The 373-nt window shown below is 62.7% G+C and overlaps 1 protein-coding gene across 3 annotated transcripts in view; it reads right to left on the reverse strand.

Annotated features, from left to right (window-relative positions):
* GMEB1 (glucocorticoid modulatory element binding protein 1) overlaps window positions 1-119 on the reverse strand; it is a 54036-nt gene extending 53917 nt beyond the window's left edge. For 2 of the 3 annotated variants that reach the window (XM_026457205.1, XM_026457207.1), the window contains exon 1: window positions 3-101. The gene's annotated coding sequence lies outside the window, so the exon portion shown is untranslated. Of the gene's footprint in view, window positions 1-2 lie in introns of all 3 variants that reach the window. The other variant, XM_026457206.1, reaches the window with a different exon arrangement.
* Between the last annotated feature and the right edge of the window lie 254 nt (window positions 120-373).

The following is a 373-nucleotide window of genomic DNA, read 5'->3' on the forward strand; positions in this document are numbered from 1 at the left end:
CCGTCTCCGTCGGGCGGGCGGGCGGCGAGCGGCCAGGGCGGGCGGGCGACGGAGCATGCGCAGAGGCCGCCACGGCAGCTACCGCCACCGCCGCCGCCAGGCCGGGCTTCAACACTTCCGGCCGCCGCCGCCGGCGAGCTGGCGCCTTAAAGGGGACGCGTCCCTATTGCCGGCCCCACCGAGGATTAACCTTAGCCAAGGCATTTGGGCCTTACCTAAGCAGGATTCTTCCGCCCTTGAAAATCGGTGTTGGAGAGGTCGTTAGAGACCCCAGTAACTCTCCTTCCCGCACCCATAGATGAGGAAAATAAACCCTAAATGAAAGAATCACTTCAACCACAATTGAGGGCCAAGCTAGCTTTCTCGACTCCTC

The sequence above is a fragment of the Piliocolobus tephrosceles genome, chromosome 1 (genome assembly GCF_002776525.5).
Source record: "Piliocolobus tephrosceles isolate RC106 chromosome 1, ASM277652v3, whole genome shotgun sequence".
NCBI classification, from domain to species: Eukaryota; Metazoa; Chordata; class Mammalia; order Primates; family Cercopithecidae; genus Piliocolobus; species Piliocolobus tephrosceles.